This window comes from Hyla sarda, unplaced genomic scaffold, assembly GCF_029499605.1.
Source record: "Hyla sarda isolate aHylSar1 unplaced genomic scaffold, aHylSar1.hap1 scaffold_2543, whole genome shotgun sequence".
In the NCBI taxonomy this organism is placed as follows: domain Eukaryota; kingdom Metazoa; phylum Chordata; class Amphibia; order Anura; family Hylidae; genus Hyla; species Hyla sarda.
In genome coordinates, this window is record NW_026609231.1 from 18,956 (window position 1) to 33,805 (window position 14,850).

At 46.6% G+C, this 14,850-nt stretch overlaps 6 non-coding genes and 1 pseudogene across 6 annotated transcripts; all 7 read left to right on the forward strand.

Annotated features, from left to right (window-relative positions):
- The first annotated feature begins 368 nt into the window (after nt 1–368).
- Nucleotides 369–559, forward strand: LOC130323789 (U2 spliceosomal RNA). Its single transcript, XR_008868988.1, has one exon. It is a non-coding gene; the product is annotated as a U2 spliceosomal RNA (small nuclear RNA).
- A 2,089-nt stretch (nt 560–2,648) lies between these two features.
- On the forward strand, nt 2,649–2,839 carry LOC130323790 (U2 spliceosomal RNA). The gene has a single exon (XR_008868989.1). It is a non-coding gene; the product is annotated as a U2 spliceosomal RNA (small nuclear RNA).
- Nucleotides 2,840–4,935: 2,096 nt separating this feature from the next.
- On the forward strand, nt 4,936–5,126 carry LOC130323791 (U2 spliceosomal RNA). The gene has a single exon (XR_008868990.1). It is a non-coding gene; the product is annotated as a U2 spliceosomal RNA (small nuclear RNA).
- Nucleotides 5,127–7,223: 2,097 nt separating this feature from the next.
- On the forward strand, nt 7,224–7,414 carry LOC130323778 (U2 spliceosomal RNA). Its single transcript, XR_008868981.1, has one exon. It is a non-coding gene; the product is annotated as a U2 spliceosomal RNA (small nuclear RNA).
- Nucleotides 7,415–9,506: 2,092 nt separating this feature from the next.
- On the forward strand, nt 9,507–9,697 carry LOC130323779 (U2 spliceosomal RNA). Its single transcript, XR_008868982.1, has one exon. It is a non-coding gene; the product is annotated as a U2 spliceosomal RNA (small nuclear RNA).
- Nucleotides 9,698–11,789: 2,092 nt separating this feature from the next.
- Nucleotides 11,790–11,980, forward strand: LOC130323780 (U2 spliceosomal RNA). The gene has a single exon (XR_008868983.1). It is a non-coding gene; the product is annotated as a U2 spliceosomal RNA (small nuclear RNA).
- Nucleotides 11,981–14,072: 2,092 nt separating this feature from the next.
- LOC130323787 (U2 spliceosomal RNA) lies at nt 14,073–14,247 on the forward strand (annotated as a pseudogene).
- The last annotated feature ends 603 nt before the right edge of the window (nt 14,248–14,850 follow it).

The following is a 14,850-nucleotide window of genomic DNA, read 5'->3' on the forward strand; positions in this document are numbered from 1 at the left end:
GTGTTGGTTTGATACCGTTTGGGGACAGCCAAGAAGGCATCTGCAGGCAACAAAGGTAGGTGTGTGCTTGTGTGTGTGTTTCCTATGCAGATCCTAAGCCCAGTGTCACATGCAAGTAGGAGGAGTAAGAAGGGTTCCTGGCAAATCCGGGTTATGGATTGCATTTAAAAAGGCCCCGTGGGAGTGCAATGGGCCCCTGTCTTGCTGCTTAGCAATAATGGTATGGGTTTAGGTTCTGCTGTGTGTACTGGTGGTTGACTGCCCCCCAGCCCAGAGTGTGCATGGAAAATTGTCTGGCAGCCTCCCTGACAGCAAGCAGTGATAGTGCCCATGAAGGGCACCTTGTTGGGCCCGCCCCTTTCACGGTTATCGCTTCTCGGCCTTTTGGCTAAGATCAAGTGTAGTATCTGTTCTTATCAGTTTAATATCTGATACGTCCCCTATCTGGGGACCATATATTAAATGGATTTTTGAGAACGGGGGCCGATTTCGAAGCTTGCTTCCGTCGCCCTATGCATTGACCCGATATGGCAGTATCTTCGGGTACAGTGCACCACCCCCTTACAGGGTTAAAAAGAAAGATTCCTACTTTCATTGCTACCTGCTTGCTGGCTAGCCAGCTAGCCAGCCCTGTGGGCCTTGCTGCTGCTGCAGCCAAAAAACAAAAGGTGGTGGTGCTGCTGCTGCTTCTGCTGCTGCTTGTGTCTGGCCGCTGTTGGAGCGTCCAGGCACAGGACTTCTGCTGCTGCTGACTAAATGGCCTCCTTAATTGGATCATTTGAGTAGCCAGCACACCTGTGCAGGTAGGGCATGACATGATAGGCAGCTGCCTTGATAGCGGGTGGGTGCTGAATGTTCCTAATTGACAAAATAAGATTAATGCTTATGAAGAAATATAAAATCTCATCCCTTCCCCAATATCGCGCCACACCCCTACCCCTTAATTCCCTGGTTGAACTTGATGGACATATGTCTTTTTTCGACCGTACTAACTATGTAACTATGTAACATAACATGGGGGGGGGGGGTCTCCTGGCTGTTCACACAGGTGTGTCATTGCTGTACATTGACCATGCATTGCTTCTGTGGTATTGCAAAGGCAAAGACAAATGCTTCCAGCCATCCATTGCACTAATGGATTGGTCATCAGCTGGCTGTCTATGTCCCGCATCAATATAGACCAAAGTACAGAGGGTTAGGCTATGCTATTGTGCACCTACCTGATGCATCAGAAGGTGCGAGGCCCTTGCTAAATTCTGTGCACAGACTTTGAGATCTATACTTTAGACTGTATCTAAACCTGCTCCAACATGGACTGACATTCTGGCCTACTTTCAGCCGATGCGACTTGTCTGTCGCTGAACAGTCGCTTTTTATGTATTCAGCACCTATGTATAATGTTGTAAAAATGCTCTAGAAGCTAAAGTCGCAGAAATGTCACACATATTTGGCCTGCAACTTTCTGTGCGACAAATTCAGACAGGAAAAATCAGTATAAATCCTTAGAAAATTATCCCCCAGTGTCTCCATCTGCTGGCGGTATTGAATAAGCATTGCTGCACTGATGGGGTATGCATTAGACGAAAAAAAAGAAGAAAAAGAAGAATAATACGCCCAGAAAAGAGGCGAAAAGGAGAAAAACGTAAAAAAACGTGAAAAAAAAGTAAGAGGAAGAGAAGGGAAAAAAAGGTGGAAATGGGTTTAAAAGTGATTTCGGCGGAGAAATATATATATATATATATATATATATATATATATATATATATATATATATACGCGCACACACACACATATATATAAATGTATTCTCCGTTGAGATATTGCAGCCGCTGCTGTGTCCAGGCCCAGGAGCCTTAGCACTGTGCTGTGATGTCACTCAATACCACTGACATCACTAGGTGTAAACAACATCTCTCCTTTGCTGTGTATGTGACTATGGAGCTGTTTGGTGATGTCGTCTATTATGGCCTTCATAGAAGCAACAGGAGATTGTTGCATCCATCTAGAACCCTCAGAACTACAGTGCTATGATGTCACTCACTTCCACAGGCCTTGCAGAGTGTAAACAACAACAACCCAGCTTTGTTGTGTATGTAACCATAGGGATTTGTGATGTCACCTAGAACCTTCACAGCAGCGACAGCTTTATGAGGAGCATCAGCACTGCTCTGCCTGAGCAGAACCATCACCGCCATAGGTTGTCAAATAACCCGGGTTTAACCCACACAGGTAAGTCCAATGGGGTGCAGGCATGTCCTCTATGCTTACAGCTTCCCGTGGGTGTTGGTTTGATACCGTTTGGGGACAGCCAAGGAGGCATCTGCAGGCAACAAAGGTAGGTGTGTGCTTGTGTGTGTGTTTCCTATGCAGATCCTAAGCCCAGTGTCACATGCAAGTAGGAGGAGTAGGAAGGGTTCCTGGCAAATCCGGGTTATGGATTGCATTTAAAAAGGCCCCGTGGGAGTGCAATGGGCCCCTGTCTTGCTGCTTAGCAATAATGGTATGGGTTTAGGTTCTGCTGTGTGTACTGGTGGTTGACTGCCCCCCAGCCCAGAGTGTGCATGGAAAATTGTCTGGCAGCCTCCCTGACAGCAAGCAGTGATAGTGCCCATGAAGGGCACCTTGTTGGGCCCGCCCCTTTCACGGTTATCGCTTCTCGGCCTTTTGGCTAAGATCAAGTGTAGTATCTGTTCTTATCAGTTTAATATCTGATACGTCCCCTATCTGGGGACCATATATTAAATGGATTTTTGAGAACGGGGGCCGATTTCGAAGCTTGCTTCCGTCGCCCTATGCATTGACCCGATATGGCAGTATCTTCGGGTACAGTGCACCACCCCCTTACAGGGTTAAAAAGAAAGATTCCTACTTTCATTGCTACCTGCTTGCTGGCTAGCCAGCTAGCCAGCCCTGTGGGCCTTGCTGCTGCTGCAGCCAAAAAACAAAAGGTGGTGCTGCTGCTGCTTCTGCTGCTTCTGCTTCTGCTTGTGTCTGGCCGCTGTTGGAGCGTCCAGGCACAGGACTTCTGCTGCTGCTGACTAAATGGCCTCCTTAATTGGATCATTTGAGTAGCCAGCACACCTGTGCAGGTAGGGCATGACATGATAGGCAGCTGCCTTGATAGCGGGTGGGTGCTGAATGTTCCTAATTGACAAAATAAGATTAATGCTTATGAAGAAATATAAAATCTCATCCCTTCCCCAATATCGCGCCACACCCCTACCCCTTAATTCCCTGGTTGAACTTGATGGACATATGTCTTTTTTCGACCGTACTAACTATGTAACTATGTAACATAACATGGGGGGGGGGGGTCTCCTGGCTGTTCACACAGGTGTGTCATTGCTGTACATTGACCATGCATTGCTTCTGTGGTATTGCAAAGGCAAAGACAAATGCTTCCAGCCATCCATTGCACTAATGGATTGGTCATCAGCTGGCTGTCTATGTCCCGCATCAATATAGACCAAAGTACAGAGGGTTAGGCTATGCTATTGTGCACCTACCTGATGCATCAGAAGGTGCGAGGCCCTTGCTAAATTCTGTGCACAGACTTTGAGATCTATACTTCAGACTGTATCTAAACCTGCTCCAACATGGACTGACATTCTGGCCTACTTTCAGCCGATGCGACTTGTCTGTCGCTGAACAGTCGCTTTTTATGTATTCAGCACCTATGTATAATGTTGTAAAAATGCTCTAGAAGCTAAAGTCGCAGAAATGTCACACATATTTGGCCTGCAACTTTCTGTGCGACAAATTCAGACAGGAAAAATCAGTATAAATCCTTAGAAAATTATCCCCCAGTGTCTCCATCTGCTGGCGGTATTGAATAAGCATTGCTGCACTGATGGGGTATGCATTAGACGAAAAAAAAGAAGAAAAAGAAGAATAATACGCCCAGAAAAGAGGCGAAAAGGAGAAAAACGTAAAAAACGTGAAAAAAAAGTAAGAGGAAGAGAAGGGAAAAAAAGGTGGAAATGGGTTTAAAAGTGATTTCGGCGGAGAAATATATATATATATATATATATATATATATATATATATATATATATATATATACGCGCACACACACACATATATATAAACGTATTCTCCGTTGAGATATTGCAGCCGCTGCTGTGTCCAGGCCCAGGAGCCTTAGCACTGTGCTGTGATGTCACTCAATACCACTGACATCACTAGGTGTAAACAACATCTCTCCTTTGCTGTGTATGTGACTATGGAGCTGTTTGGTGATGTCGTCTATTACGGCCTTCATAGAAGCAACAGGAGATTGTTGCATCCATCTAGAACCCTCAGAACTACAGTGCTATGATGTCACTCACTTCCACAGGCCTTGCAGAGTGTAAACAACAACAACCCAGCTTTGTTGTGTATGTAACCATAGGGATTTGTGATGTCACCTAGAACCTTCACAGCAGCGACAGCTTTATGAGGAGCATCAGCACTGCTCTGCCTGAGCAGAACCATCACCGCCATAGGTTGTCAAATAACCCGGGTTTAACCCACACAGGTAAGTCCAATGGGGTGCAGGCATGTCCTCTATGCTTACAGCTTCCCGTGGGTGTTGGTTTGATACCGTTTGGGGACAGCCAAGGAGGCATCTGCAGGCAACAAAGGTAGGTGTGTGCTTGTGTGTGTGTTTCCTATGCAGATCCTAAGCCCAGTGTCACATGCAAGTAGGAGGAGTAAGAAGGGTTCCTGGCAAATCCGGGTTATGGATTGCATTTAAAAAGGCCCCGTGGGAGTGCAATGGGCCCCTGTCTTGCTGCTTAGCAATAATGGTATGGGTTTAGGTTCTGCTGTGTGTACTGGTGGTTGACTGCCCCCCAGCCCAGAGTGTGCATGGAAAATTGTCTGGCAGCCTCCCTGACAGCAAGCAGTGATAGTGCCCATGAAGGGCACCTTGTTGGGCCCGCCCCTTTCACGGTTATCGCTTCTCGGCCTTTTGGCTAAGATCAAGTGTAGTATCTGTTCTTATCAGTTTAATATCTGATACGTCCCCTATCTGGGGACCATATATTAAATGGATTTTTGAGAACGGGGGCCGATTTCGAAGCTTGCTTCCGTCGCCCTATGCATTGACCCGATATGGCAGTATCTTCGGGTACAGTGCACCACCCCCTTACAGGGTTAAAAAGAAAGATTCCTACTTTCATTGCTACCTGCTTGCTGGCTAGCCAGCTAGCCAGCCCTGTGGGCCTTGCTGCTGCTGCAGCCAAAAAACAAAAGGTGGTGCTGCTGCTGCTTCTGCTGCTTCTGCTTCTGCTTGTGTCTGGCCGCTGTTGGAGCGTCCAGGCACAGGACTTCTGCTGCTGCTGACTAAATGGCCTCCTTAATTGGATCATTTGAGTAGCCAGCACACCTGTGCAGGTAGGGCATGACATGATAGGCAGCTGCCTTGATAGCGGGTGGGTGCTGAATGTTCCTAATTGACAAAATAAGATTAATGCTTATGAAGAAATATAAAATCTCATCCCTTCCCCAATATCGCGCCACACCCCTACCCCTTAATTCCCTGGTTGAACTTGATGGACATATGTCTTTTTTCGACCGTACTAACTATGTAACTATGTAACATAACATGGGGGGGGGGGGGGGGTCTCCTGGCTGTTCACACAGGTGTGTCATTGCTGTACATTGACCATGCATTGCTTCTGTGGTATTGCAAAGGCAAAGACAAATGCTTCCAGCCATCCATTGCACTAATGGATTGGTCATATGCTGGCTGTCTATGTCCCGCATCAATATAGACCAAAGTACAGAGGGTTAGGCTATGCTATTGTGCACCTACCTGATGCATCAGAAGGTGCGAGGCCCTTGCTAAATTCTGTGCACAGACTTTGAGATCTATACTTTAGACTGTATCTAAACCTGCTCCAACATGGACTGACATTCTGGCCTACTTTCAGCCGATGCGACTTGTCTGTCGCTGAACAGTCGCTTTTTATGTATTCAGCACCTATGTATAATGTTGTAAAAATGCTCTAGAAGCTAAAGTCGCAGAAATGTCACACATATTTGGCCTGCAACTTTCTGTGCGACAAATTCAGACAGGAAAAATCAGTATAAATCCTTAGAAAATTATCCCCCAGTGTCTCCATCTGCTGGCGGTATTGAATAAGCATTGCTGCACTGATGGGGTATGCATTAGACGAAAAAAAAGAAGAAAAAGAAGAATAATACGCCCAGAAAAGAGGCGAAAAGGAGAAAAACGTAAAAAAACGTGAAAAAAAAGTAAGAGGAAGAGAAGGGAAAAAAAGGTGGAAATGGGTTTAAAAGTGATTTCGGCGGAGAAATATATATATATATATATATATATATATATATATATATATATATATATACGCGCACACACACACATATATATAAACGTATTCTCCGTTGAGATATTGCAGCCGCTGCTGTGTCCAGGCCCAGGAGCCTTAGCACTGTGCTGTGATGTCACTCAATACCACTGACATCACTAGGTGTAAACAACATCTCTCCTTTGCTGTGTATGTGACTATGGAGCTGTTTGGTGATGTCGTCTATTATGGCCTTCATAGAAGCAACAGGAGATTGTTGCATCCATCTAGAACCCTCAGAACTACAGTGCTATGATGTCACTCACTTCCACAGGCCTTGCAGAGTGTAAACAACAACAACCCAGCTTTGTTGTGTATGTAACCATAGGGATTTGTGATGTCACCTAGAACCTTCACAGCAGCGACAGCTTTATGAGGAGCATCAGCACTGCTCTGCCTGAGCAGAACCATCACCGCCATAGGTTGTCAAATAACCCGGGTTTAACCCACACAGGTAAGTCCAATGGGGTGCAGGCATGTCCTCTATGCTTACAGCTTCCCGTGGGTGTTGGTTTGATACCGTTTGGGGACAGCCAAGGAGGCATCTGCAGGCAACAAAGGTAGGTGTGTGCTTGTGTGTGTGTTTCCTATGCAGATCCTAAGCCCAGTGTCACATGCAAGTAGGAGGAGTAAGAAGGGTTCCTGGCAAATCCGGGTTATGGATTGCATTTAAAAAGGCCCCGTGGGAGTGCAATGGGCCCCTGTCTTGCTGCTTAGCAATAATGGTATGGGTTTAGGTTCTGCTGTGTGTACTGGTGGTTGACTGCCCCCCAGCCCAGAGTGTGCATGGAAAATTGTCTGGCAGCCTCCCTGACAGCAAGCAGTGATAGTGCCCATGAAGGGCACCTTGTTGGGCCCGCCCCTTTCACGGTTATCGCTTCTCGGCCTTTTGGCTAAGATCAAGTGTAGTATCTGTTCTTATCAGTTTAATATCTGATACGTCCCCTATCTGGGGACCATATATTAAATGGATTTTTGAGAACGGGGGCCGATTTCGAAGCTTGCTTCCGTCGCCCTATGCATTGACCCGATATGGCAGTATCTTCGGGTACAGTGCACCACCCCCTTACAGGGTTAAAAAGAAAGATTCCTACTTTCATTGCTACCTGCTTGCTGGCTAGCCAGCTAGCCAGCCCTGTGGGCCTTGCTGCTGCTGCAGCCAAAAAACAAAAGGTGGTGCTGCTGCTGCTTCTGCTGCTTCTGCTTCTGCTTGTGTCTGGCCGCTGTTGGAGCGTCCAGGCACAGGACTTCTGCTGCTGCTGACTAAATAGCCTCCTTAATTGGATCATTTGAGTAGCCAGCACACCTGTGCAGGTAGGGCATGACATGATAGGCAGCTGCCTTGATAGCGGGTGGGTGCTGAATGTTCCTAATTGACAAAATAAGATTAATGCTTATGAAGAAATATAAAATCTCATCCCTTCCCCAATATCGCGCCACACCCCTACCCCTTAATTCCCTGGTTGAACTTGATGGACATATGTCTTTTTTCGACCGTACTAACTATGTAACTATGTAACATAACATGGGGGGGGGGGGGGGGTCTCCTGGCTGTTCACACAGGTGTGTCATTGCTGTACATTGACCATGCATTGCTTCTGTGGTATTGCAAAGGCAAAGACAAATGCTTCCAGCCATCCATTGCACTAATGGATTGGTCATCAGCTGGCTGTCTATGTCCCGCATCAATATAGACCAAAGTACAGAGGGTTAGGCTATGCTATTGTGCACCTACCTGATGCATCAGAAGGTGCGAGGCCCTTGCTAAATTCTGTGCACAGACTTTGAGATCTATACTTTAGACTGTATCTAAACCTGCTCCAACATGGACTGACATTCTGGCCTACTTTCAGCCGATGCGACTTGTCTGTCGCTGAACAGTCGCTTTTTATGTATTCAGCACCTATGTATAATGTTGTAAAAATGCTCTAGAAGCTAAAGTCGCAGAAATGTCACACATATTTGGCCTGCAACTTTCTGTGCGACAAATTCAGACAGGAAAAATCAGTGTAAATCCTTAGAAAATTATCCCCCAGTGTCTCCATCTGCTGGCGGTATTGAATAAGCATTGCTGCACTGATGGGGTATGCATTAGACGAAAAAAAAGAAGAAAAAGAAGAATAATACGCCCAGAAAAGAGGCGAAAAGGAGAAAAACGTAAAAAAAGTGAAAAAAAAGTAAGAGGAAGAGAAGGGAAAAAAAGGTGGAAATGGGTTTAAAAGTGATTTCGGCGGAGAAATATATATATATATATATATATATATATATATATATATATATATACGCGCACACACACACATATATATAAACGTATTCTCCGTTGAGATATTGCAGCCGCTGCTGTGTCCAGGCCCAGGAGCCTTAGCACTGTGCTGTGATGTCACTCAATACCACTGACATCACTAGGTGTAAACAACATCTCTCCTTTGCTGTGTATGTGACTATGGAGCTGTTTGGTGATGTCGTCTATTACGGCCTTCATAGAAGCAACAGGAGATTGTTGCATCCATCTAGAACCCTCAGAACTACAGTGCTATGATGTCACTCACTTCCACAGGCCTTGCAGAGTGTAAACAACAACAACCCAGCTTTGTTGTGTATGTAACCATAGGGATTTGTGATGTCACCTAGAACCTTCACAGCAGCGACAGCTTTATGAGGAGCATCAGCACTGCTCTGCCTGAGCAGAACCATCACCGCCATAGGTTGTCAAATAACCCGGGTTTAACCCACACAGGTAAGTCCAATGGGGTGCAGGCATGTCCTCTATGCTTACAGCTTCCCGTGGGTGTTGGTTTGATACCGTTTGGGGACAGCCAAGGAGGCATCTGCAGGCAACAAAGGTAGGTGTGTGCTTGTGTGTGTGTTTCCTATGCAGATCCTAAGCCCAGTGTCACATGCAAGTAGGAGGAGTAAGAAGGGTTCCTGGCAAATCCGGGTTATGGATTGCATTTAAAAAGGCCCCGTGGGAGTGCAATGGGCCCCTGTCTTGCTGCTTAGCAATAATGGTATGGGTTTAGGTTCTGCTGTGTGTACTGGTGGTTGACTGCCCCCCAGCCCAGAGTGTGCATGGAAAATTGTCTGGCAGCCTCCCTGACAGCAAGCAGTGATAGTGCCCATGAAGGGCACCTTGTTGGGCCCGCCCCTTTCACGGTTATCGCTTCTCGGCCTTTTGGCTAAGATCAAGTGTAGTATCTGTTCTTATCAGTTTAATATCTGATACGTCCCCTATCTGGGGACCATATATTAAATGGATTTTTGAGAACGGGGGCCGATTTCGAAGCTTGCTTCCGTCGCCCTATGCATTGACCCGATATGGCAGTATCTTCGGGTACAGTGCACCACCCCCTTACAGGGTTAAAAAGAAAGATTCCTACTTTCATTGCTACCTGCTTGCTGGCTAGCCAGCTAGCCAGCCCTGTGGGCCTTGCTGCTGCTGCAGCCAAAAAACAAAAGGTGGTGCTGCTGCTGCTTCTGCTGCTTCTGCTTCTGCTTGTGTCTGGCCGCTGTTGGAGCGTCCAGGCACAGGACTTCTGCTGCTGCTGACTAAATGGCCTCCTTAATTGGATCATTTGAGTAGCCAGCACACCTGTGCAGGTAGGGCATGACATGATAGGCAGCTGCCTTGATAGCGGGTGGGTGCTGAATGTTCCTAATTGACAAAATAAGATTAATGCTTATGAAGAAATATAAAATCTCATCCCTTCCCCAATATCGCGCCACACCCCTACCCCTTAATTCCCTGGTTGAACTTGATGGACATATGTCTTTTTTCGACCGTACTAACTATGTAACTATGTAACATAACATGGGGGGGGGGGGGGGTCTCCTGGCTGTTCACACAGGTGTGTCATTGCTGTACATTGACCATGCATTGCTTCTGTGGTATTGCAAAGGCAAAGACAAATGCTTCCAGCCATCCATTGCACTAATGGATTGGTCATCAGCTGGCTGTCTATGTCCCGCATCAATATAGACCAAAGTACAGAGGGTTAGGCTATGCTATTGTGCACCTACCTGATGCATCAGAAGGTGCGAGGCCCTTGCTAAATTCTGTGCACAGACTTTGAGATCTATACTTTAGACTGTATCTAAACCTGCTCCAACATGGACTGACATTCTGGCCTACTTTCAGCCGATGCGACTTGTCTGTCGCTGAACAGTCGCTTTTTATGTATTCAGCACCTATGTATAATGTTGTAAAAATGCTCTAGAAGCTAAAGTCGCAGAAATGTCACACATATTTGGCCTGCAACTTTCTGTGCGACAAATTCAGACAGGAAAAATCAGTATAAATCCTTAGAAAATTATCCCCCAGTGTCTCCATCTGCTGGCGGTATTGAATAAGCATTGCTGCACTGATGGGGTATGCATTAGACGAAAAAAAAGAAGAAAAAGAAGAATAATACGCCCAGAAAAGAGGCGAAAAGGAGAAAAACGTAAAAAAACGTGAAAAAAAAGTAAGAGGAAGAGAAGGGAAAAAAAGGTGGAAATGGGTTTAAAAGTGATTTCGGCGGAGAAATATATATATATATATATATATATATATATATATATATATATATACGCGCACACACACACATATATATAAACGTATTCTCCGTTGAGATATTGCAGCCGCTGCTGTGTCCAGGCCCAGGAGCCTTAGCACTGTGCTGTGATGTCACTCAATACCACTGACATCACTAGGTGTAAACAACATCTCTCCTTTGCTGTGTATGTGACTATGGAGCTGTTTGGTGATGTCGTCTATTATGGCCTTCATAGAAGCAACAGGAGATTGTTGCATCCATCTAGAACCCTCAGAACTACAGTGCTATGATGTCACTCACTTCCACAGGCCTTGCAGAGTGTAAACAACAACAACCCAGCTTTGTTGTGTATGTAACCATAGGGATTTGTGATGTCACCTAGAACCTTCACAGCAGCGACAGCTTTATGAGGAGCATCAGCACTGCTCTGCCTGAGCAGAACCATCACCGCCATAGGTTGTCAAATAACCCGGGTTTAACCCACACAGGTAAGTCCAATGGGGTGCAGGCATGTCCTCTATGCTTACAGCTTCCCGTGGGTGTTGGTTTGATACCGTTTGGGGACAGCCAAGGAGGCATCTGCAGGCAACAAAGGTAGGTGTGTGCTTGTGTGTGTGTTTCCTATGCAGATCCTAAGCCCAGTGTCACATGCAAGTAGGAGGAGTAAGAAGGGTTCCTGGCAAATCCGGGTTATGGATTGCATTTAAAAAGGCCCCGTGGGAGTGCAATGGGCCCCTGTCTTGCTGCTTAGCAATAATGGTATGGGTTTAGGTTCTGCTGTGTGTACTGGTGGTTGACTGCCCCCCAGCCCAGAGTGTGCATGGAAAATTGTCTGGCAGCCTCCCTGACAGCAAGCAGTGATAGTGCCCATGAAGGGCACCTTGTTGGGCCCGCCCCTTTCACGGTTATCGCTTCTCGGCCTTTTGGCTAAGATCAAGTGTAGTATCTGTTCTTATCAGTTTAATATCTGATACGTCCCCTATCTGGGGACCATATATTAAATGGATTTTTGAGAACGGGGGCCGATTTCGAAGCTTGCTTCCGTCGCCCTATGCATTGACCCGATATGGCAGTATCTTCGGGTACAGTGCACCACCCCCTTACAGGGTTAAAAAGAAAGATTCCTACTTTCATTGCTACCTGCTTGCTGGCTAGCCAGCTAGCCAGCCCTGTGGGCCTTGCTGCTGCTGCAGCCAAAAAACAAAAGGTGGTGCTGCTGCTTCTGCTGCTTCTGCTTCTGCTTGTGTCTGGCCGCTGTTGGAGCGTCCAGGCACAGGACTTCTGCTGCTGCTGACTAAATGGCCTCCTTAATTGGATCATTTGAGTAGCCAGCACACCTGTGCAGGTAGGGCATGACATGATAGGCAGCTGCCTTGATAGCGGGTGGGTGCTGAATGTTCCTAATTGACAAAATAAGATTAATGCTTATGAAGAAATATAAAATCTCATCCCTTCCCCAATATCGCGCCACACCCCTACCCCTTAATTCCCTGGTTGAACTTGATGGACATATGTCTTTTTTCGACCGTACTAACTATGTAACTATGTAACATAACATGGGGGGGGGGGGGGGGGGTCTCCTGGCTGTTCACACAGGTGTGTCATTGCTGTACATTGACCATGCATTGCTTCTGTGGTATTGCAAAGGCAAAGACAAATGCTTCCAGCCATCCATTGCACTAATGGATTGGTCATCAGCTGGCTGTCTATGTCCCGCATCAATATAGACCAAAGTACAGAGGGTTAGGCTATGCTATTGTGCACCTACCTGATGCATCAGAAGGTGCGAGGCCCTTGCTAAATTCTGTGCACAGACTTTGAGATCTATACTTTAGACTGTATCTAAACCTGCTCCAACATGGACTGACATTCTGGCCTACTTTCAGCCGATGCGACTTGTCTGTCGCTGAACAGTCGCTTTTTATGTATTCAGCACCTATGTATAATGTTGTAAAAATGCTCTAGAAGCTAAAGTCGCAGAAATGTCACACATATTTGGCCTGCAACTTTCTGTGCGACAAATTCAGACAGGAAAAATCAGTATAAATCCTTAGAAAATTATCCCCCAGTGTCTCCATCTGCTGGCGGTATTGAATAAGCATTGCTGCACTGATGGGGTATGCATTAGACGAAAAAAAAGAAGAAAAAGAAGAATAATACGCCCAGAAAAGAGGCGAAAAGGAGAAAAACGTAAAAAAACGTGAAAAAAAAGTAAGAGGAAGAGAAGGGAAAAAAAGGTGGAAATGGGTTTAAAAGTGATTTCGGCGGAGAAATATATATATATATATATATATATATATATATATATATATATATACGCGCACACACACACATATATATAAACGTATTCTCCGTTGAGATATTGCAGCCGCTGCTGTGTCCAGGCCCAGGAGCCTTAGCACTGTGCTGTGATGTCACTCAATACCACTGACATCACTAGGTGTAAACAACATCTCTCCTTTGCTGTGTATGTGACTATGGAGCTGTTTGGTGATGTCGTCTATTATGGCCTTCATAGAAGCAACAGGAGATTGTTGCATCCATCTAGAACCCTCAGAACTACAGTGCTATGATGTCACTCACTTCCACAGGCCTTGCAGAGTGTAAACAACAACAACCCAGCTTTGTTGTGTATGTAACCATAGGGATTTGTGATGTCACCTAGAACCTTCACAGCAGCGACAGCTTTATGAGGAGCATCAGCACTGCTCTGCCTGAGCAGAACCATCACCGCCATAGGTTGTCAAATAACCCGGGTTTAACCCACACAGGTAAGTCCAATGGGGTGCAGGCATGTCCTCTATGCTTACAGCTTCCCGTGGGTGTTGGTTTGATACCGTTTGGGGACAGCCAAGGAGGCATCTGCAGGCAACAAAGGTAGGTGTGTGCTTGTGTGTGTGTTTCCTATGCAGATCCTAAGCCCAGTGTCACATGCAAGTAGGAGGAGTAAGAAGGGTTCCTGGCAAATCCGGGTTATGGATTGCATTTAAAAAGGCCCCGTGGGAGTGCAATGGGCCCCTGTCTTGCTGCTTAGCAATAATGGTATGGGTTTAGGTTCTGCTGTGTGTACTGGTGGTTGACTGCCCCCCAGCCCAGAGTGTGCATGGAAAATTGTCTGGCAGCCTCCCTGACAGCAAGCAGTGATAGTGCCCATGAAGGGCACCTTGTTGGGCCCACCCCTTTCACGGTTATCGCTTCTCGGCCTTTTGGCTAAGATCAAGTGTAGTATCTGCATTTGGTCTGGTCGGAAGGTGTCTGTGGTACCCCGCTTCTCGGCCTTGGGGGATTGTCTCTCCTTACGGAGGGACTTCACCCCCTTGCTGCTATTGGGGAGCGGGCTTAGTCCTCAGACAACGGGTTGCGATCCCCCTGTCTCTGGGACCTTGTGTCTCAGAAGGCATTTTCGGTACGTTGAGCGTTACCTGTAGCTTCGGAAGCACCTAGGGTACCCCCGACCTCTGCCTTGGGTAAGGGTTCCGCTTTTATAGCGGGATTCCGAGCCCCTGCTGCTATTGGGGAAGGGGCTTAGTCCCTGGGTGTGGAAGATGCCGTTCTCCTGGGCTTTCCCCTCTGGGGAAATGTCGATGCGAAATACCATCCGCATAGAGGTGTCGGAGAGCCATCGTCAGTTGAAGAACCTCCGCTTCATTGCGGAGGTGATTCTTCTTGACTACTTCCGCCTCAATAGGGAGGACATCCTGTGTCTAAATGACCAGGAAAGCCGTGGCCTGTATACCGTCACCTTCACGGCCACGGCGTGTTGCGATAACATCTATGCAACCTTGTCTGGTGCGGACCAGAGGGACGATCGACTCGACGGTCTTTCGTTCCAGTTCCTCTATGGTGAGGAACATATACCGTTGGTGGTGGCTATGCACAGCCCTCATGTGACCACGGAGGATATAGCCACTTTTCTTCGGCGATACTGCGAAGAGGTGCGATTCGCAAACAAAATCTTGAACTCCGTG